General features: G+C 40.0%; 1 long non-coding RNA gene across 1 annotated transcript in view; it reads left to right on the top strand.

Moving 5' to 3' along the window:
* The first annotated feature begins 1,687 nt into the window (after nt 1-1,687).
* The window catches only part of LOC115379611 (uncharacterized), a 39,644-nt gene continuing 18,056 nt past the window's right edge, over nt 1,688-23,275 (top strand). Inside the window, exons 1-2 of the long non-coding RNA XR_003930261.1 lie at nt 1,688-1,726; nt 4,050-4,113. This is a non-coding gene — a long non-coding RNA (uncharacterized LOC115379611). The remainder of the gene's footprint in view (nt 1,727-4,049; nt 4,114-23,275) is intronic.

The following is a 23,275-nucleotide window of genomic DNA, read 5'->3' as shown; positions in this document are numbered from 1 at the left end:
GTTATTTTAAAAAACAGCTGTCCTAGAACTCTGGGGGTACAGCATATTTATATGACAAATGCAACACAATGGGGATTTTATTTTGTGAGCTGTGACCGGATGTTTTGTGTTAATTTCGACAACATGACAATGACAAGGATGACAAAGGCGGAGTTAAGAAAAAAAGTATCCGTGTCCAACCAGCCCTACACTCAATACATAGGCTAATATCAAGCAGGTAAAGCAGTTTGATTATTATCGATGTGGCGTATAGCTTTTGTTGACAATTTAGTTGGGCGCATTTGCAAAAACAAAACAAAACAAAACCACACAAAAAAAAAAAAAAAAAAGAAGAAGAAGAAAAGAAAAGTTGCACTGTCAACTCCGTATGTATGTGTTTTACGTTATATCCACTATAATCCCACTGTAATCTTACCTGAACAGTCAAAAATATTCTGAAGCAAGCGAACTGGTCTAACCTGTGCTGCTGACCCGGGGTGACACACACCTTGAAACGCAGAATAACTTGCTTCACCACAGGAGCCGTGCCACATAGTATTGTTCCGTAACGTACGCTAATTAAATAGTGACTTCACGCCTCATAAACTTAGAATTCAAACACACCTTCAGCACACGAAGTAGCCACACACTAGTCACTTGCTTGGTGCTTTGCCAGCAGTAAAGCTGTACCCCTGATTGGAAAGAAAAACTCCAAATGCAGGGTGTTTCTTTATAAACGCGAATGGTCCTTTGGAGATTTTTTTTTGCGTTATGCACTCTGTTTATTCTGATTAGGGATCATATTTTTTTCCACAAAGTTGCAGGAAATACTATCTGCCCGTGCCAGACCAGGCTGGAGTCAAGTGATTGTGATACATAGTTTGGCGGTGCAGTGCAGGCATCATCATGTGGTTGGATCTGAAAGGGAAATACCACACAGTTTACATGGCAGTGTAGTTGCCTTGACAAATCTACAAACAGGCAGGCAGGCAGGCAGACAGACACACACACACACACACACACACACACACACACACAGATTGTATGACCCAGTATTCTAAAAATAGATCACCTAATATCTGAAAACCTCTATCTTATTTGCTCAACTTCACAATGTCACAATTTAGCCATCAGCCCACTCTCTCCCTCCACTTCTTTTCTCGTCTGTCTCTGCATCTCACTCACTCACTCACTCACTCACTCACTCACTCACTCACTCACATACACACACAAACACACACATACACACATTCATAAAAGCTGTATTACTGCGGCCATTAGGCAGTGATTAGTGAAGGCGATGACAGGTTTTCCTCTTCATCAGCAGGCATCTCCTGGGAGTCCCATTGGCTCCATCCAGCCTATTAACAGTCCCCAACACGTGGAGGGAGGGGAGTGGTACCTCCCATGGTGGCTGCCCTTAGCCACACTACACAGGCTTTCATTAGTGTGTTAGCTAAATGATTGGCCTCAGGATAGCCCCCAAGCCCTGCAATGCATGTGTTAGTTTATATGTTCCATCCACTGGGCAATTTATTCATTTATTCATCCATTTCTGCATTCGTGCTCGTGATGGCATTATTTGGTGAATTTGATTGTATTTTCTCGAAACTGAATGGGCAAGAAAACACTAGTAGGACACAGGTGACACTGGGTATAACTGCAAATATAGCAGTGATGGTATATAATAATACACATTTTCATTTATAGGTGTGTTTCCCGAGGTGGCACAATGGGCACAATACAGGTATCTTTATTTTCCTTGTATATTATATACACAGTAGCCCATTGTTGTTAAAGGACGGTTGCTTCAATTATGAATTTTGTATTGAGTAATTTACACTACATTAAATCAGACTTGCTTTTTACATATCTAACACCAGCTACTGTCCCTGCACCCTATAGTAAATGGTCCTTTGGAGGTTCTCTGATGGATGAACTATGCTTTATAGAATCATTGCAAACTTAAAACAACACCAACACCAGCCCTTAAACATAATCTAAACAGTGCTTTAATGCTAAGAATTATCACATGGCAGTAAATGGTATTTCAGTGGTTCTGTTCACAGATTTTTCTTTATGTCTAACTGGTTTAATATTAAACCACAAAATGGCTCCATGATGAAAGACATGTTTTTTTTAGTCAATCATCGTTTCATTTTGATCACGCTTGGTACCTGTTGACCTTAATATGATAGAGTGAGTATAATCGGGATGAGTGTAACAAAATTTAAGAGGTCCCATATGCACACACCTTTCGCAGAAATACCATCCTAATTCAGTCCTAATTCAAGTGGTTTCTGGATGAACTCAGTCAGCAGCGCAGCCTCTGTAATACTTGCAGTCACAGAAGTTGTGCGTTGGAGAGTATAGTGAGACTCACCCGACGAGAAAGAGCAGAACTTACTACAATGAACAAAAAGAATAATGGCCTTTTTGTCATGAGTGACATCTGTAAGCTATCTTGACGTTTTCTATCTGAGGGATTATGCAGAATGAATTAGAGGCAATTGAAAGTCTTACAGCGACACTGGCATGTGTAAAATGAGCTAAATGTAGTTGTATGATATCTTTAGAACATGTTAATTAGACCCTGGAATTAAAATTACAACAGTTGGTCTCTGTAATTTACATAGAGGTCATGTTTTGCTAATATGGCACTCGTTGAAATAGACAGCCAGCAAGAATATGGTTAAGTCTGACCCACTGACATTTTCAGCTCCAAATTATGCACATTGTGTGAATTAAATTAATTAGAGAATTCATTAAGAAATATGGCTTGCGGAAATGAGTATAATATTTAGTTATGTGATGTAATTTTCTTTCATTGTTAAAGCTAATTTGTTTCATAACAGTTCCTGCGGTAGTTTCCCCCCTGTACTAACTATGATGTATGTAATTTGTTAGCCATTTAATTAATTATGATTAGAATTAGTGAATGTACAGCTTGTTTTGACAGATGGTACCCATCAGGGAGACCTTTGCACAATTAACTTATAATCAATTACATTCCATTTTTGCTGTTTGTTACATCTTGAAGTTTGTGTGGAAAATATCCATGGCATATGCATCATATGCATACGCTTTACTCTGAATTAATCAAATGAGCCATTATCTATAATTTGCCCACCAGTACAAAGCAGATAAACAACTTTGATTCATTCCACGCTTTGTGAGATACCTGTACGCCAGTGTAGATTTCTCACTTTGTGATTATGAATTTACACACTGTTTAATCGTGCTGTTTAGCTGCTGATGTCCTCTCTGTCACACAAGTTTCTCATATCATTAATCTTAGTCAATTCCAAATTAGGTTTTCAGAAATATCCAGTGATTGATGTAGTTTGGCTTTTACGTTTTCTCAAAAGCACACAAGGGTGCCTTATTAATCTCCAGGAAACTAATATATTTAATTCCCTGATTGTTGTGACATGTTTTCCTGCTGTACAGGCGTTTAAGCTTACTGATCAATCTGGCTGGTGTATTGAAACCGTGTCTGAAACCAAACCTCTAAGTGGAGGACAGTTTAGGAAAATATTTGAGAGCTCTGTGGTTCTGTACTCATTTGAGGCCACAAGATGGCGCTTTAGCTCTGCTCTTTTTGAGCAATACCAAGTGGGATGATCATCCTCTGGTCTTCGTGGGAGAATGTGAAGCATATAACAAGGAGTTCTGCACTCAGATATAGCAATTCCCTGTGTAATATAGATGCATATATACCTTGGAATGAAATATAGGGAATGGTGGTTATGAAGTGTTGATAAGTGTCACATCAAGCACTGGTGTATATGTTAAATCAATATTGTAGTAATATGTAGTAATATGTGTAATATGTAGAACCATTTTCAAATCTGCTCTAATTGTCATAAAAAGTATCATTGATAGTATGACATACAGGTAAGTGCTTTATATTGTATCACTGCTTACAGGCCTTATAATTTATAGCAGAGAAATTAAGTGTTTCTTTGCTGTAGAGTCAATCATTTATGTTACTGAAATCATTTAAATTAATTATTTGCTGATTTACTGACTACTTTTTAAATTTATTTCATTCATTCATTGTTTTTTAGCCTCTGAAGACATAAAGATGATGATACAACAAAGTGGATTGTCAGACCATCTACATATTTACAGGTAAAGTCATCTGTGTGGCAGCTGTGTGACAGTTTTCATATTCTAGGATCCAGAGAAAGATGGCAATAGATAGAAAGGGTTATACAGGGGGGTGATGTTGATCTTGTCATTGCATGTTTTATGTATTGTTTTGTTTTTGTTTTATGGCAAGAATTAGCAATTAAATTTCATTGGAGGAATTTTAAATTCCAACGGACTGTGTTTTTCTGGTTCACAATTCATAATATCACTTCTTACTGCTATCGGAGACCATGTATCACTGTATTAAGACCATCAGATCAGAACATAATTTACGTATTCTGTGTAACTGTGAAAGACCAGAATATTTCCCAAAATAAGTAGAGTATAATGTCGCTGTTTAAGAAGTCCACAGCCTCTGTTAGATCTTTTTTTTTTTCAGGTGACATGAAGGTGATACTGATTTGGCTCCCACTGGACATGACTTAATGTCTGACATAAAAAATAACTACATAATTTGTCTCAATCCAGAGGGCTGACTTGGCATGGACAGCAGCAGTCCTAAATGTCACCCTATAATGAGTTCTGGCCAAAGGTACACAGTTAGGACAGTGCCCGCTGGCACCTGGGATGCCCACTGGCGAGCCTTTTACCCCACAGCCATTTGGACAACCCCAATTTTGTTTGTGCACGCTGCCTTACACCATTTGCATCCAAACAAAAAGTTTCAGTGTTATGAACTTTCATTTTAGCAGTTTAGCACAGTTTCACGTTGGGGAATAGAATGCGAATAGAATTGGGAATAGAATAAATAGAACAGCTTTAGTTAATAGAATAGAATAGAATAGAATAGAATAGGTTTAGTTAATGGTAATAAAATTTGGAACCAAGTGATGAATAACACTGATAAAATACAATAAAAACAGAGCAAAAATGAGCACGTGACATAAAATTCCTTAAAGGCGTTTATAAAAAACATCTCACCTTGAGTAGAGTCGAATAAAATAGAATGAAGTGGAACAGAACAGAATAGAATAGGTTAGTTAAGTTTCACAGTAATAAAATATGAAAGCAAAGTGATGGATAACTGTGATAAAATACAATAAAAACACAAGAGAAAACTGAGCAGGTATAAAACCCCTCAAAAGGGCCTACAAATACATCTCACCTCCAGCACAGTAGAATAGAATGCAGTGGAACAGAATAGAATAGATGCAAATGATCTTTTTTGTTACATGTTGGAACCTCCTGTGACTCCAGTGATAAACTTAAAATTTTGGGTGGGTACTGTTTTGATGTAAGGGAGAGATTTGTAAGGGCTAGATTCATTGCAATGATCATATAACACTTTGAAATATCCACTGAGTTGCCATCCTCTCAAAAATGAATGCAGGAAGACATCTAGTTTTGAGAAACTTGACTTCTTTTGTTGGGCTGGTATGAGACCTATTGGCAAACACGTTTGCTTTATTATCTTACAAAGGCACAGGAGATGAGGGAACATTGTATCTAAATTAACTTTTTCTATTTCCTGGTAAATGAAATCAATTCCATCCCTTTATGTTACTTTTCATCTGCCTTTTGTCTTGTTGCGGAATCTTTTCTCTTTCTCTCTCATTCATCTGTTTTGCCCTTTCCTTGATCTGATAGCATTAAACATATAATTAAGTCATAAAGGAGGGGACTGATGAGTGTAGCAGATGGTAATTGCGTCCTACATTTGAATGAAATGATATGCATTGCTACAATTTACAGCCTTCGCCTCATATTTTATTCAGCAACCTTTTATCTCTTTTCCTGCAGAATTATTCCGCAATAAATTTAGACATCTTATCAATAGCTGGAGTGATAGAGGCAGAAACATGGAAAAAATGAACCTCCGCCATTTTATGCTGTTTAAAATAATTTTCCATAATAAAGGAGCTATCAGAGCTGCTCCATCACTGTAGAGAGGTGGATATTCTTATTTCTAGTGAGGCTGCCTTTAGTTTGTGGACAAGCTGTCACTCTCCTGTTAGTCTGAAGAAATGCAAAAGGACAGAGAGGGATAGTTTTAGTTAAGTTCAGCTGAGGACTATGAACCTGAGGGATTCAGTCACAGAGAAAAATCATCAAAACAGCAAATAAACTAGATATCTTGCAGGAGCCATAGTCAGGAGAGAGGGCATTTGGCCTAAAATGACAATACCTGAGGAATGACACACAGTCCATAAGTATTCTGCAGCATGCGTTAATGTTTCTTGATATATTTTAAGTGTGTGATGACTGGAATAGCGTACAGTGCTCACTTTCTTGATCTAGTGTGGTACTTGTGAAATCAACAATAGTTTATAATCATGGCAGTTTTACTGGTGCGCCACTATTTGATGTCTAACATGTAGATGTGCTTCAACTTTGGGTAAAACAAAGTGAAAATAGCAACATATGTGTAATCTGAAAGTTGAAGAGGTTGTTTCTCTGAGGTGTCTTTTCTTGGAGAAACATTTATTTGGAGCACAGGGCCAAAGTGTAAATTATTTTACATACGGATCAGCGACAAAAAATAAATCCAGCTTCCTGTATACCATGTAATAATGGTGGTAATTTGATATTGATCAGAAGCAAACATGTTGTTAAAATAGCAAGACAGTATATTTATCATTCTAATCCCTCTGCTTAATGCCCAGCTTTTTTTTTTTTAAGGTAATGCATTTTGTCTATGAAACAAAACGTGAGCAGCAGTTTGTTGTAGCACTTTAACATGCATTCCCTGTTCATGGGCTCCTCCTTGAGAACACAGTTTCTGATGAAAACTTTTCTCCTGCAGTAGCTGTCAGCAGAACAGTTGAATGGAGCGATGCCAGAAGGAGCTGTTTGTACCATTGACATGCTTTCCTCTCACCAGTCCCTGGTGAAGTGCTGGACTCCGCTGATATTTGAGAACTGGTAGCTGGGGCAATATAGGTTTAATTCTCATGTTCCCCCCGACCTGCCAAGTACAGGAGCTGGATGCCAGCTGGAAGGCTTTGATGTGTTTTTTTCGGGGGGGTCAGAGGGGGTATTAGCAGGGGCAGAAGAGAGGACGGCAAGTATATACATACACAAGTGTCTGTAGACCTTGAAGGTGCTACAGAAGTGCTTTCTATATCTAGCCACCCCAGGCACTGAGCATTTAGTCATGATACAGGTCCATTACCTTTAAGTACAAGTGCTTATGTTTGGTCGCCTGTTTTTACAGCCCTTCCAGCTCGAAGGGAATCTACCCGGGGTGACCCGGCTCTATTTATTGATGCCTCTTGAGTTTCCACTTGCTGGTAATAGACTGGAAAACACAGATAATGCATTTGATCGATCAGCGTGAACAAATTTCATTTGTTGGGATCAATAACAGTTTACAGTTGACAGAGCCCAAAGAACTACATTTATTTGAGCTTTTTGATTGAAGCTGTGTGGGCAAGCCAGCAACGCGCGGCAATCCAGACTGGGCTTGTGTGGCAGGCATGGAGTCTTCTGTTCTATTATTGCCAGCAATCTGTATTTAAAACTAATATCAGTGTGTGCTGCATGGCTTGGGGCAAAAGGCACCAAACCAATCTGATACACAGAATGTGTTTCTTTTGGGTTTCTTGTGATGTGAATTAGAATGTGAAAAATAACAATTCCCCTACATTTTTCACTGGCTATCCATTTTTTCATTTGAGGGTGTAATGATTAGATTTTTTCCAGCAGAGCATGATTTGTATTATGTTTTCAATGTGTTCAAAACATAATAGAAAAGTGATGTGGAACCAAAGGGAAAAAGAGGAAATTAACTGACGTGCAGAAGAAATACGTTTCCATGGCTCAACCTTTTACAGTTTTCCTCGTGTTTCTGCTTTTCATGATCATGCTCTGTGGAACGCCCTGCAGACATGAGAGCCCTTGCTCTGTGTCACACAGTTATCAGGCAGCCCTCTACCTTCTGCACACACAGACCAAACAGCATGAGATGGGAAGTCCACATGGATAAACATTTACCATGGTAGATGATGCTCCAGGCAAATGCTATTCAGTGGGAATTTACTGTGTATACACTGGTGTTATGGCAATAACCTTCTTATAGAGTGGTTTTTGAAGGTTTTTACTCCTGTCTACTAAATGTGTCCAATACTGAGCTCTTGTCTTCAGCACGAGAGGACAATAGCAGAAATACAAGTATTTAGATATGAATCTCAAACCTTATATGAAAGCAAATCTCAACTTAAAAATACAGAATTTTAAATCTGTTAAATCTTAATTTATTTAACTAGGCTTGTAAATTGTATCAAAGCCGCTCACCAGGACTATAATGACTTGTATGAGTGTAGACGCTTAGAAGCTGGCGCCTCTTTGCAGCCTGCTCTCACTGCAGGCTCTCGCAGTGTGATTGCTGTGTGGTTTTATTCAGAGGGAAAGGCAGGGACTTGGATCGGAGGACAATGCATTAAGACTGCTGGTCCCTATGCCTTATATTTGGCACAGGTTAGGGAGAGGCATGAGATGCATATTGTTTGTGTTCATTTGAATAAGGACAAATGTCAGATTTCCATGGCTGCAGGCAGCCTGCATGTTAGATGATCAACTCTTTTGGGCCCCTGGATGTGGGGTCATCAGTAGTGCTTCCAGGTCACTGTCACTGCATGCCGGTTTGGGGCCATAATTGACCTTTTGACAGAGCGCAGGGAGACAGCCCTTCTCTAAGGGCAGGAATAATCACTTTAGATTTACTTGTGGTTGTGCTCATGTAAAGTAATTAAAGTGTTTGTTCGGTTAAAACAAAATTAAATCTGCAGTGTATTATTTTTTTTCATTGATTTTTTCATATTTCTTCAGTTATTTCTTTAAAATAATCAACAGAACATTGCTATATCTGTACATTTAAAATACATTCCTAATTTTCTCAAGTGACAGTCTTTAATATTGAAGAGCTTATCAACAGTGCTGTCATTCCATCAGGTTTTTCATCTTTTTTTTCTTTTTTTTGGCAACCCAGCCATTTATATACTTTATTACGTTTAGTTCACGGTTCTCCTCTATGTTGGCTTGTTACTAAAGCGGCCCATTGATGCGTTGCGTGTTCCATATGTTTAGAGGAGTAAGAAATGAGTCATTACTTCTCATGGCAAACTGTAAAAGTGCCATCATTTGCTGGTGTGTGGCTGTGTGTGGCTGCAGAGAAAGGTTGAACACAGCCTATATCTCAGAAGCCCCTGAGCTCCCTCAGGGTTCCTTCCGGTCCAGGATCTCCAAAGAAGCGTGCTTTTCACCCTTCACTGTGCTTGTTATTCCTCACAACACAGCACCCACGGCCATGTCTCTGTCTTCATAGCCCTTAACATTAACTTACATTCACACCATGTACTCTGCTTACTTGGAATATTGTTTTTACCCCCTTTCCCTGCCTGCTTTCTGCTGTTCTTTAATTCATTTTCTTCCTTTCTCGCTTACTTTGTCTCTCTTCTTCTTCTTCTTCTTCTTCTGCTATTAATAGATCTACCACTACTTTTTCTTTTAGTTCATATTTGCTTTAATGGTACCATGGACCAAAGTAGGGGCCAAATGTTCTGTTCTATGTTCATGGGCTATCACAAAATGGTAAAAACATGTTTCCATTTATCCACAGAATGCCTGGAAAAATGCTATAGTGTTAGATTCAAACATTATGTATCCAACTGCATGAGTCGGGGTGTGCAGAAAAATGCTCCAAGCATCTTTGCTGGGTTCTTGAGAGTATTTACAAAAAAAGCCGCAAGAATGCCAAGGGCCAAGCCTTTGAGACTAGGGTATTACATTATTAATTAAAATACAAGTCGCCCTGTTGCCCATGGGTATACAATGTAACACACTTGATTGAATCAGGTAGTGGCAGCCTAGGGTTTTTGTATTTTGCGCTTGAAGGGATGAGAGAAATTTGAGCTTGGCTGTATTACTCCACACACAAAAAATGTTTTGGGAAACGGTCGTAAGCTGTCATGGGAAGCCGAGGCAGATTTAAAATGCAGTTAAATCCCAGGCAGTGGCCAGATTTGACTTGAGGTGTTTTTTTTTCTTCATTTTGAATTTTAATCTATGCTCAACCTGCATCTGTGATCACATGCTATATAGTTCTTTCTTCCCAATTATTTTACTGGACAAATCAACCCAGTAATAATGAGTGGAGTAATCATTTACCACCATCCCGAGCCTCCCATTTCTCTACAACTTTTAACTGAAAAACTACAGGAATGAAGATCTCAAAAACGAGCATGATTGCATTCATTGTTGGTGCGGCTGGTTAGCTCTGAGGTGACTAGACTAAGAAATAGATTATCACTAGATTATCCAGACAGTTTATCTGTTGAAATGTTGCTGCAATGGGTTTCTTTTAGATTTTTTCTGCCTCTCTCCTCATTTCAATAATAAGCACCTCAATAATATGGTGTGCATTTCCTCTTAAGCTGTTAAGCAATGTCAGCGATATGATTTTTGTGCTCACCAGCTAGCAATGTCAACTCGAAAAAACCAATGAAATATTATGAAAAAAAAAATATCAAAACAGTGAAAAATATAAAATCTAACTATTAAAAATATTGTAGCCACATAAGACCACTGCAATTATGAAGCTGGAGCCTCTTTCACTGCCAAAGTTCATATCAGTTCAAATAGAGAAACTCATGGAACAAGTTGCTGGTACTGTCTCTTTTTGACAAGTTGTGTGGTCTTAGAGCTTTAATTTAATGCGCTGAAAGGACATTATGTCATTGCAAGTGTGGAAAAATTTGGTGGGGTTAACGTTGTGGTGTGTGTGTTTTCCACCCCTCTGTTTATGCTGTGGATTACAAGTATAAACTAGTTTAACTGGTTATTACCCTAGCTAGGTGTAACTAGTTCATTATATTGTTAACTAGCTCACATTTGATATATTGACTGATGTAAATTTCCTTAGATTGTAAAATTAAACTTTTTGCATGTGGCCAATATTAGCATTGTTTTATTGATGTTAGTCAACTGTATTTATTGTCATTTTTACTGTATAACCCCACCCTAAAAACAGCACATACATTTATCAAAAAAATATAAAAAATCCACACATATGGACGACACAAACAGCAACCTGAACAGAAACTAAAAGATGAGCCGTATAGCAAAATTATTAATGGTGAATCTCACATTCTTTTTACATTTTTTCATGTGTCTTATGTGACTGCAGTGTTAATATATAATCTCACTGCAAATGTATTCTACTAAATCCATTACATTGCAGTTTCCGTTTGTTTATGCCATTATCCAAACAATAGGCTACTTGAGTTTGCAGGGAGATTTCTTTTGGTTTCACGATGCACATTTGTTTTGACCCAGCCTATAGTCAGCCTCTCTTTTATCTGGACTTCACTTTTGCCTATAGCTTATGTCATAAAATAGAAGTTAGGGAAAACTCTATTAGTCTCCCTTCATCCTCATTAAGCGCCTGTTCTACAGAAGTGTGAATATGTAATCTTCTAATAAGCACAGTGACAGAATAAAGGCGATCCCAGTTCTTTTAGTGCTGGGGTGGGAGTGGTAATGGCACCCAATACTGGACAAAGGTAACCATAATGAGGGTAGGGGAGGGTAGGGGTGTGTGTATATGTCTGCGTGAAGAGAAAGAAAGAGTGTCTGTGTGTGTGTGTGTGTGTGTGTGTGTGTGTGTGTGTGTGTGTGTGTGTGTGTGTGTGTGTGTGCATTTGTGAGCTTGTGTGTGTAACTTGGCCATCTCAAGGGCTAGCATTTCGGGTGGATAAGGAAGAGGAAATCTTTTACAGTCTTATCCTTTTCTCTCCTCTTCTCCATCTCTCCTCTCCTTTCCTCTCCTCTCCTCTCCTTTCCTCTCCTCTCCTCTCCTTTCCTCTCCTTTCCTCTCCTCTCCTCTCCTCTCCTCTCCTCTCCTCTCCTCTCCTCTCCTCTCCTCTCCTCTCCCTTGATTCCTACTGACCTCCAGTCTAGGTCTGTTAGATGTAGTCCAGGTCATAGCAGACAAACGAACGATGGAAATATCAAAGCCTGCCCAAGGCCTTTACATTTGGTTTTCTGCTCCAGGTAATCATGGTGTGCAGATCACTGCTGAGCACAGCCGAGGCCTTGTCTCCTCCACCGCCTGTCTTTTATTCCCCTGTCCTCTTTCATGGGGCTGAACTCACGGACTCCATTTCTGCTGTCACAAGCATATCGCAAGGTTAATTATGTCTTAATACAGTCTAGTCACTAATATTCAAAATGGCACATTCTAATGAGATTTCATTAATTGAAATAGTGTCGTCAGTCCGGTGAAATACGAGCTGAAGGGAGAGGCCCAGAGCTCAGGATTGATGGCATCAGCGGCTGATCCGTTAGACATGGACAGAGGGAAGTAACCTGTATCCATCTGGAAAGAAAGGCTCTGTCAGTAAAGCAGCCCAATTGTGTGAGATCATGGCTGGCTGTTAGCGTGCGAGGTTCTGAAGTGTATCGAGAGGCACAGCTGAGTGACTCGAATAGTCTGTGGTCTATTGATAACTAGCGCCTGTTTTAAAATCCTGGCACAACAATGCAACTAGGGCCTTCTGTGCTCCACTGAGCAACAATACCTTCTCTCACTGGCGGCTTCAATGTAACGATGACAAACAACAATAAAGGAGCTGTTTTTCATTGGCTCCTCATTCCTGGCACCTTTTGATAAGAAAATTTTTCTAAGTTTGCTCAGAGATATTTATTTTCAAGTTTTGGTATGCCTGATTTGAATAAACTTTAGAAGTCAGTGAAGAAAAATCCAAAGATAAACAAAATCCAAAAGGCTCACTTTGCACAGACCAATCTCTTTGTCTATCTTTTTCTGTCTCTCCCTCTCTACTTTGCTCCTTTCCACCCCCACTCTTTCATGCGCACCCTACACACGCGTCTCATTTCTTTTGCATTGTCTTTCTCTGTCTCTTTCTCTCTCTCTCTCCCTCTCTCTCTCTGTCTGTCTGTCTGTCTCTCTCTCTCTCTCTCTCTCTCTCTCTCTCTCTCTCTCTGGTGTGTATGGAGCTGGCTGGCTGGTCCAGTAGCTGGGAGGTATGGTGGAGTGTAAGCAGTATTGATGTGGATGGCCCCTGGTCAGAGGCCAGGCCCTGGCTGTTAAAACGCAGCCTCTTTTGTGCGTCAGAGCCAGGCTTGCCAGTCCCAGTCCACCCCTGTCGCTAGGGGTGGGGAGGCGTTTACCCACCACGTGCATTCATTCCATTGGCATGGCTTGATGCGGGGCTAAATGGCATTGTTACAACGTGCCTCTGAGAAGTGTTGACAGGTCCATATGCTAATTTTAATGAATACAAGGGAGCTGTGGTTTTATGCACCTCAACTCAGCTGCAGAATTCTATCTGCACCTTGACTAGCAAATATAATTGCAGCAAACTCAAATGAGCTCATTAGGAAATGTATTGAATTTACACATTATTTCCAGTAGTTAAGCTGAGTTATTTTCCCTACGGACTCAATTACATACTCATTTGTGACTCAGGTAAATGGCTTTGTGGTGACTTTTTCAACTGCAAAATTGTAGTCACTGAATAATTTGTAAGAAAGCTGTTGTACATGCACATCTATTGACATTCATTTGCGCGAGAGGCTCAAAATGAAGAAAAAATGGCAGACAAGATAACCACGCGCTTTTGTTCCTTTATTCACTTCATTTGATTAACTCATAACATTTCATTCACTCATGGATTAAAATGTGTGCTCATCTGTCTTCAATGTGTTTCTTTGCAATGTTTTTGCTCACAACAGCCTTGTTGTCCTTCTGATACATGTATTTTCATCAATGAGAGTCTGTAGTTAAACTGTATTATGACAAAAGTGCAAGTGCAAGTCCTTTTTCACAATGGAATAGAAAAAAAAAAAAGAACAGAACAATCAATCTAAAAAAGGCCCCGGTGAGTCAGGGTTCAGTATCAGGGATTATGCCAGCCTACTGGGCTCTGAAATGAAAGTGAACATTCATAGACTGAGTCACTTCTTGAACCATGTCCCCCCTAAGCCACAATGAAGATATTGTTGAGGGAACGGACATGGTGTGGAAACTATGTGACAAAGAGGAGTGCCCAAAATTCAAATTGAACGTCAAATTGGTGTTTGTTCTGTTTGAAAATGGCCTGATCCGATGGAAAACAACAAAGAATTTTGGATGGGTAAGCATAAGGGTTTCCACACAGCTCTGTATAGGCTTGTGTTGGGTGAACTAAAGTGACACTGGCTTTGGCAGCGATCCCAGGCGCACATTCAGAAACTGTTTCAGGCAGTTGAAGTGGAGTTCAGTGCTTAGCATGTGCTACGAATATCTGGTGTGTGTAATGATCCATAACTTGACTATGATTCCTTCATGATTGGGAGAGTAGTGTAGTGAAGGGATACAACTGTGCCATCCATACAAGGTTATGTATGTATGTGACAAGGAGGATGGCAGAGGGGATGGTTTGTGGTAAAGGTCATGCACCAGATTTAAACTCTCAATGTCATGAGTACATGGCATGTGCTTTAGCCTGCTGAGCCAGCAAGCTGTCCCGGGTATGTAAAATTTTGATTTGTCCATGACCCATTAAGTGTCATCCTGTGCTTCTCTGTATTGTTATTCTATGGTAATGTGGGCTATGCTATAAGTGCTGGCTGTCCTAGCCCATGGAGTGGCCATAGGGGAAGCAAGACTGGGCTTAGTCCTGTCTTGGCCCTGCAAGCCTCGGTCCAAACACATCCTCTGCACTCAACTGTAAATACCACCAACAGCTGGTGGCACACAAGGTAGTCGTGCTTAACAAATTACTGGCCTAAATGTGGGAGGATAGGGGGCTTCAGTTGCCTGTTTGCCAACCAAGATGCCGCACAAGTGCAATTCAGTTTATGGAGTTCTGCAAACAATTGCTGGCAAAAGTAGCAAATAAATAATTTATCTTAGAAAACTAGCCTCATAGGATTTTTTTTTTTTTAAAGAGAGATGTTCTTAAGTAAAAATCTATAGTGAGATATTGTAGTCTGGCAATGTAGCACTCTGTGGTAGATAAACAATGTGACTGAAAACTCTATATGAAGACACATTCAGATGAAAAACGCATGAAGGTCAAACTTTGTAGGAACACAAACCTGTTTGATCCCACCCATCTCAGCTCATACTCCTCACAGACAGAAGGCTCTGTATATGGAGAGATAGGAATTATCAAAGTCACCTTTGAGCTCAGTAGCCTGTCTAGTGCTCATGGTATCACACATAATGACATTCAGTGTTGCCCAGATCACATTTATGATAGCATATTTGATACAGTTGTAAACCAGCAAAGAATAACCTAGCCTAAGAGAATAAACCCTTTTTCAGTTAAACACAATCTATTTTCCAGTGTAAATCACTTGTCACTCCATTGCAAATGTAACTGTTCTGATCTGAAAGAGGGGGTGGAGAGAGAGAAAGAGAGAGAGTAAAGATTATCTTTTGGGCCATTTCACTGGCACCGTTGCGTGACAGAGACTGACAGCTCTTTCAGATGACTGACAGGTGTCCTTTGAAATGCCGGTGAAGCAGCTTCTGTTCAGACTGTTGAAATGCATATTTGGAGCTCTTATCATAAAGGCATGGATGGCCCAGATAGGTGCCGTTAACATTGCAAATGGCTCTGGAATTATTCATTGTCAGTGCAGTGGGAAAGAATAGGGGGGTGAAGTTTGATTATTCTGCTCACACAATGGCAGGGTGCTTAATGATTCCTCTCTACCTTGGCAGCGGCATGTGCCGACTTCAGGCGCTAGCGGCGGGTGACACAGGTCTGGCCAAGTGTTAGAGCAAGATCATACGTCCGGGCCCCATTTTAATTTCTAATACATTAATCTTTTCCTCACAGATCCTCCATGAATATTCCAGGGCTCCTTGTTTGTCGGGAAGGCTGTCTCGCTTTCATCTATTCAGGTGGTTTCATTCACTGTGAAAGCCAGCTAAATGGACCCGATCAGTCAATGACAACCAGGGTACAATAGAGCCCAGTAACACGTCCCTTTTCTCCTTTCAGCCTTCTGATAGACAACCCTGACACCTGCTCCCTGGGGAAACCCTCCGCCAAGTCAGCGCAGTGTTCCTTGAGAGACTTCCCTTACTTTATCAGCCCATAAAGGATTGTCACAGGTGACTGTATCAGCTGAGGTATGGAGCTGCTCTCTCTGACCTGGCCCAGCGCTACGCGGTCGAGGCACCATGCGGTCGAGGCACCATGCACCGCATCACAAGCGGATTAAGGTGGCTTAAATGCTGTCATACAAGCAGGCTCAGGCGCTTCACACTTTTTAAAAATGTTAAGCCTTTGTTCTCCCCCATTAATTAGCATTGTCTTAAGTTCATTAGACCACTGCTCATGTTGTTACTAATGAGGCAACGTAGACCACCTACAACAGCCGTGGCTTTGTGGAGTCTGACCTGACAATGGCCACCATGCTTACCTGTCTACAGTGTAATGACATGCTCACAGGGATGCAGGAGCACAGATATGCACAGCCCAGTGAGTCACGAATGGTGAAATTTCAAAAGTGAATGATCATTTTTTATTTAAAAAAACAAACAAACTAAGTGAAATAGCTATTTTGGAGAGAGCTATGCCAGTATGAGAATTAATATGTTTGCTGATGATGTGTCAAATTATTATGCAGACCTATTGTCTCGTACTTGAGGTCAAATGAACAGATGAACATATTGTCAGTGACTTCAAGAGTAGTGTAAAAGTTTGCTCTCTTCTTTTCTCCGGGATATTTCAGGACAGTGCGCTTGTGCTTAATCCAAATGAGCCTATCAGTCAAAGCTCCCTTTTCCACAGCTAAATGAGACTCACAGGGGCCTGTATTCTAGAGCGGCGCCACATAATACTATAACTCAACAAAGAGAACACCTTTACAGTGGAAACTTAAATGTGCAATGGCATATATGGATATTAGAAGTGTCAAGCCTAGTGATGTAGATCGGGTGCCATTCATAATTATGATATCTGATTTCGGCTCAAAAGGGACGCTCTAGAGGGAGAGCGAGGGGAGAGCACCAATATTTTAATGGAGAGGAGACAGCCCTCTCCCTCAAGGAACATCTCCAGTGACACTGGCTGCTGGAAAATTGGGATTTATACTTCCTGTTTTCTATTAATATGGAGATGAATACAGGTGTTCTTGTGTCGTAAAATTAGTTTAGCTCTTGCAAATTGCAATTACAAGTGTTGAGGAGAGAGAAAAGTGATGTCTACGCATTTTCACAGGCAAGAGAAAATGTGAGAAAATGAGGAAAAATATCTAGATTTAAAATGAACATAATAACGTGTAATTCTATCCTCCACAGCCCCCTCAGCCTGGTTTGGCAGCTGTACTTATTTGTTCTGGTGGTGGGTTAAGGAGACTAGCACACTTTTCCACGCTACTCATGTAAGGACAAAGCACAGCAAATAAGCTGTGAAACATCTCCCTCTTCAAGGTTGAAGACTTGGGAAGGGCTTCAAACCTCAAGGAAGGCTTCCAAAATTCCCTGCTGCCCTCCTAAGGGGCTTGTGGAAGGCATTGTTGAGCAGAGGACACTGGTGAATGTACCAGCAAGGCGAGGTGGGGCTGCAGCACAGAAATACCCCAGCTGGGTGACGGTGACAGCAGTGATCGGCTTAGGCTCGTGCAGGCTGGCACAGCAGCCCACCAGGACAAGTCAATTCCTCTCCATGGAACATAAAACCCCAGAGACAAGTGCTGATACACCAGCAAACCTTCTTTTGGTTATAGATTACAAAAATTACAGGCATAGTTTACAGTATGCTGTCCTCTGTAATCTCTATCCATGAATGTGGATTTTATATATTTTGTTAGTACAGGCATAGGTCCAGCCAAATATATTTGTATAGACCCATAGTCACAGTTACAGTCTCAGAGGGCTTCATAATGCCCACATTATAAAGCAATAGCTGAAAAAAAGTACAGTCAGTGCTCCATGGGGTCATTATTTACAACTTAAAAGAATTTCAACTTAGTTGCCAAAACTCACAGTCAATTACTGCCTAGTCTCCCTCCTATTTTGTCCGTAGTAGTTAATCAAAAAGCAGTTTTCCAATGTTTATGTCTCTCCTCACCACCCACTAAGTTTTGTGATTTCATCAACATCAATATGTTTTCAGTTCCACAGTATTAGAAAACAAATGCACCATTGATTTATAACGAGGCGCAAGCAGCAGCATTTACCTGGCATTGGGCAACTCTCACCACAGCCAATAGAGAGGCTCTGGTATTGAGGCGAGACATTAATTCACTGTGTCAACCTGTCCCCCTGGAATATTTATGATGCTAAATACATTTAATTAGGCACCGGGGTTCTGATGTGAGAGAAAATGCACTGTCAGTGAAAAAAAAAAAAAAAAAAAAAAAAAAAAAGATTTGGTTACCTCTAATGCTTATAGGCTGACAATGCTGCTTACTCATTCTCGGTGACAGGAGGAACAAACACATTGCCGAGGGAATTTGAATCACTCACAGTCATTTGTGGCATGTTCATTACAAAGTCATCATGGCACCTGAAGAGGATTATAGTACAGATGCTCATTGAGGGGAGGAATATTTTCCAAACTGTCAAATATATGGCCTATTTAAGATATCAGTGATTGCCCTATTATGGGACTTTTCCCTGGAATACAAAAGACACTGCTGATTTAAAGGAACTGACAAATAGGGTAATATGTTGTGTTTGTAATATAATGAGTGGGTGATGATGATGATTTGTTAGATTTAGCTTATTTCTTGCCAGGATGAAACAGATGATCTTTGTAGTTCGTAAAGTTCAGTGTAATGTATTCGACTTGTATCACAGAGTTCTTGACAAGAGCTCTCAAACAGCAAAGCCACAGAGTAAGCTTCCCTTTTGGCAATACATGTGAAAGCAGGTTGCACACTTCAGCCAAGATGTCTCTTTATGATTGCCAGAACAGACTGCGCTACTGGGAGGATCGTCTTAAATTGTCTTTAAGTGTTTGGCATGATCTGTTATGTTGGAAGCAGTTGTGGAGTAGCATAACAAAAATTTAGAAATAAAACAAATCAATTCATTTGTACTTTGTGCAGGTATACACAAAATTACACAGAAAGACAGGTTTTGATGCATTGGCTGACAGCCCAGAGTAAAGTGAGACATCATGTCTGCGTGTGATAAAAACATGGCTACAGTAAATAATAGCCAGTCTCCATCTTGACATCTGTCATCCTGGTGGAAATGGATGGGGAAATGACCAGCTCTCTATCGGCCGAGCTCTGGCTGTGTCAGTGGCTGAATGATGCAAATAGAAGATAATATCAGTGCTATAGTGAATGACATTACTCCAAATCTAATGTCATTAAAAGGGTGGGTATTAGCTGTGCTGTCTGGAGGTGGTGGTGTGGGCTGCTCTGGCTTGACTGACACACAGATTAAGTGCAGTGACAGGGAGCACAATAAAGTCATCAGAGAATGTGACATGTCAGTTAGGGGGATGAAGGGATGAATTGTCACTCTCTGTCAGAGCCCATCCACTCCCTTATCCATGATGTCCCATACACCACCGTGGGAAAACAGGACAGCATTGGTGGTTCAGACAAATGTTTATTCAGATAGAAGACAAGTATACCCACTCCAGCTTTTCTGTGGACTACATGTTTGTAAATTTTCTCCCAGAAGAGCAGTGGAGGATGCATGGAAAGCAAAGCTGTGCTCTTATTTGTTTTTACAGGCCATCACCTGAATTTTGTTCATACAAATATTTGGATACACCCCTTGCCATGGGTCAAAAATAGCTTTTGTGAAGCCAGTTTTTTTATGCTATCCTGGGTTCATCATATTTCAATACATATTTGATACTACTCTGTGATCAGGTTTTGTTGTCTTTGCAGAAAAAGACAAGAGCATTTCATCAATATTCTTGCAGTAATGACAAAATATGCTCAATTACTCGTCATTCATGGAACATAAAAAATAAAAGCACAAATGAGGCAATTTTATGTCTTGTATTATTAGCCGAAAGATAATTGGTTCTCTATTAGTAGTCATTAAAAAAATCCATTACATACCTCTGTCTTGAGAAAAGCTGCCTTAGAAGTTCAGTGTGGGTTTGGACTGGAGTAAACCTGGGAATTTGGAGTATACTCTCTGGCCAAAAGATGGCAATGTTGCAGTGCTGAATTCCAAATGAGTCTTCTGCTGCTTGACCCCCGCTGCAGCCTGGCCACTGCCTTCCCCTGCAGCAATCTTCTCTCCAAACTAGCCCAGAAATTTGTCATCCTCACAGGGTACAACTGCACTGAAGTGTAGGAATATCAACCGACCACTAAAGTTTCACCAGAAAAGTTGATTACGTAGAGGACGAATAAAGGGACAGTTTAGTGTGATAGGTAGAGGGAGTTGGGCTGCAATGCATTGAATAGACTTTTTTTGTCATAAACGATGCTTAGTATTCTACAAGTGCTTTGTCTCATGGTAAAAATTTTGATAGGATATGGTTGCTGTTTATAGTTTCCATGTTGTTTTTGTTCTGTTACATGTAACCTCACACTGGTGTGAGATATACTTTTGGTTTAGAGGGCAGGAAAGTTGTGGTGTAGAATTGAGAGAGTTGGTGTGTAGGATAGAAAAACTTGTTATACTTGAAACTTGAACATTTAATATTTAATATTTTCACCATTATTCATCATGTTTTCTGAATCTGCAAATGTTTTGTTCTGTCACTTGGAGCATCTTCTCCAACTACGAATAAAATACCGATTTTGTGCTCTGCAGTTCCAGCGTTTTAATAAATGTACCATCACCTTATATCTGATGTCCACATGATATGTAAGTAGCTTTAAGTAGGCAAAGTGTCATATGGATTTAGAAGTTTTTCATTTTTCTTTTTTCCTTTGAATGTTTAAGGGTAATTACAGACAGTAGGAAGGCATTGCGATGCGTTTTGGTGCGGCTAAATAGACACCCAGCAGGCTAGCAATTGGACAGCTATTATAGGACTAAAATCCCTGAAAATGTCTCTCTCTAAATGGATTATGGAACTATGTCCTACAGTGAAAGGGTTAACAGAACAGTCTGCTGAAAATAAATTGTCAATTTGCCACTCTCAACAAAATTACATCTTTCTTAGAAGCTTGCAGAGGGGAATTGAGAAGAAAAGAAAAACACAACTGAAAAGTCTTAAGGTTTTCATTAATGAAGAATGGAGTGTCTCGGTGCAAGAAAAAAATGACATCACTTTAACTTTGCACACCTTATTGCCGACTCTTGAGGGACACTTGTTTGTTCTGTTGTTTTGAAAGCAGCAGGAATAGAACACTCTCTCATGGCCACTTTGCCGGTCTTTATTATTGGCTTATTGCCTTTAAACTGTCACCACTCAGAGCATTGCTCCTCTCAAGGGATTGTCCTCAGGGACTTGAGAGAGAGCTTGGCTGGCTTGGACTACTCAGCTCTGTTGCACGTGTGCCACTGTGACATGTTGTACGCACTGTACTCTGACAGCGCTTATGCACACTGATTTACACATGAAACAATCTCTCTGACATTCTATGTATCTGTGTGAGATGTGTCATTGTTTACTTACAAAATCGGTTAATCAAGCTTTTATCTGGGATCTATTTATTACGGCATTCCTACCGTTTTGCCATGCTCTGTGTTCTAAAAAGGCCAGGAGAGTAAAAGATGGTGAGCACCCCCTGTTTAGAACTGCTTTGTTCCTTAGGGGTATAAATTGCATTCTACAATAGGCTGTGGATGTTTTACTGCATAAGGTCAATACATAAGAGGAACACAAGGGCTGAATGCCGGTCGAGCCTCAGTCAGGTAGCCTCTTTGCCTTGGGCAACTGTTGTTTATTGGTTATTGCATTAAAGCACAAGTGTGCCATGCTGGGGTTCAAATAAAAACCCACACAGACACATAGAACATAAATATTTCTAATAGGAAAAAAAACAGGACATTTTTCAGTTCAGTCCTTCAGTGATATACATATGAAATAACAACCAATTTAAAGTATTGTATATTCAATTGTCATTCTATTTGATATTTAATTGCTGAATGACAACCTTAAATGTTTTTTTGTAAATGTGACAAACAGTGTGGAGAAATGGGAAAGACTTGATTTGAAGTGTATAGAAATCCCAAGATTTAGCAAGAGGGTGTGATTTTCTGCTCCTGAGCCTAATCCCACCATTCCTCCACCTCTCCTCTCTTATGCCAGTCACATTTTCTAATTAGCTTTCCCTGTGGAGGAAGAAGATGGATTATATTTTAATATCTGGGGCCTAAAATTAGTTTATATTTTAGCAAGTTAGCACTTCTTAGAAGTTGATTTACTCTTGAAGCTGTAAAACCCGTGAGCTTGCAATTAATCATTCTCTTTGGTCTTGTTCTCAAGGAAAAAGAGAGGCTGCAGTGTCACTAGCTGGATCACAATAGGTAAACACCTAATTTACACTATTTAGAAATCACCTCTCTAGTATTGTACAACATATGACACTCGCTCCCTCAATTGTTCTGCCCTGCTCCAGTTATTAATTACAGTACACTTTTAACAAAGCGACATTGTCTATGACTAATCATCGACACAGAATGATTAAAGACGTTCCTTGCTTTTTTGAATTACTTGCTTCCCCGTCGTCTGCGTTCATTCATGAGCTACATGGCACTGCTTTTTTTCTCGTAGTCAAGAAGTCGGTTTGCTGTTATCCGATTACCAGCATCCTGAGAGGCTTTCACAGGCCCATCCATCAAGTCTAAGGGGTTGAGGGAGAGCCTCGACAAGGCTGCTATAATGATGTAAAGCACTGAAGGATACGCACGTGGAAATTATACAGTGGGCACTGTTTGCCTTTTATTTAGAGATACGTAAGACCACGTTATATGCCATTATCTGATGCACTCTGTTGTAACTGTATCAAGGGGAGATGTGTGTATTTTTTTCCAACATGATAAATGTGACTTCCCTATCTAACTGCAGAAGGTTCAAGCTATGAAAAACATTTTTTCGCTTTAAGAACAAAAAAAAAAAAAAAAAAAGATATTCACCAATTTTTAACTTAAGTCTTAGTATAAAATTATACCTACTGAGTACTGCAGGTCTTCACTTGAAGAAAAGTTGCTGAAGAAAATAGAAATAATATGGATTGAGTGAAGTGTGCCTGACAGCAGAGCAGGTGTATGGATGCTGTTCTTCTCCAAACCAAGCCCTCCCTCACA

Source organism: Myripristis murdjan, chromosome 21 (genome assembly GCF_902150065.1).
Source record: "Myripristis murdjan chromosome 21, fMyrMur1.1, whole genome shotgun sequence".
In the NCBI taxonomy this organism is placed as follows: domain Eukaryota; kingdom Metazoa; phylum Chordata; class Actinopteri; order Holocentriformes; family Holocentridae; genus Myripristis; species Myripristis murdjan.
Note: the sequence above shows the minus strand (reverse complement) of the source record. Positions and strands in the feature narration are given on the sequence as shown.